This window comes from Gavialis gangeticus, unplaced genomic scaffold (assembly GCF_001723915.1).
Source record: "Gavialis gangeticus isolate Ggan-Ray unplaced genomic scaffold, GavGan_comp1, whole genome shotgun sequence".
Lineage (NCBI taxonomy): Eukaryota > Metazoa > Chordata > Crocodylia > Gavialidae > Gavialis > Gavialis gangeticus.
The window spans coordinates 42,572,733-42,573,280 of record NW_017729030.1 but is presented as its reverse complement, the minus strand read 5'-3'; positions in this window follow the sequence as shown (position 1 = coordinate 42,573,280).

Sequence of the window (548 nt, the reverse complement as noted above, 5' to 3'; positions counted from 1 at the left end):
GCCGAGCAGGGGCTCGGCCGGGGGCGCTGCGGCTCCACACACGCGCGCGCACACTTCAGTTCTCTGACTCGAGTACACCACAGCCCCCCGGGGTGCCTCGGGATCCTTTCCCGGGGGCCTCGGGTCACCTCGCACTGCTAGGTTGCCCCCAGCAGTTGCAGGATCGCCCCCACGATTTCAAACGGGAGTCAGAAGAGCTGCTCTGGGCTGGATGCTGCGGGGCAGAGAGACCCGGGTCTGACTAGGGCTCCCCCCTCCCCTTCCTCTCCCACTTGCAGCCTCCAGTATTTCGGGCAGTGTTTCCCAACCTTTTCCAGCCCAAGGTACACCTACATTAACAACGTTTTTCCCCGGCACACCGGTTAAGGCATTCCCCCTCCTCGTACCTATTGTAGCTCATTGCCATGGCAAAACTCGGCGGCGCACCTGTTCATTTCTGACTGCACGCTCTTGTGCCACGGCACGCTGGTTGGGAAGCACTGATGCCCCTGGTCTGGGAAGTCTGGAGTCGAGGCTGCACTCCCCTGCTCCAGAGCTACTGATGCCCC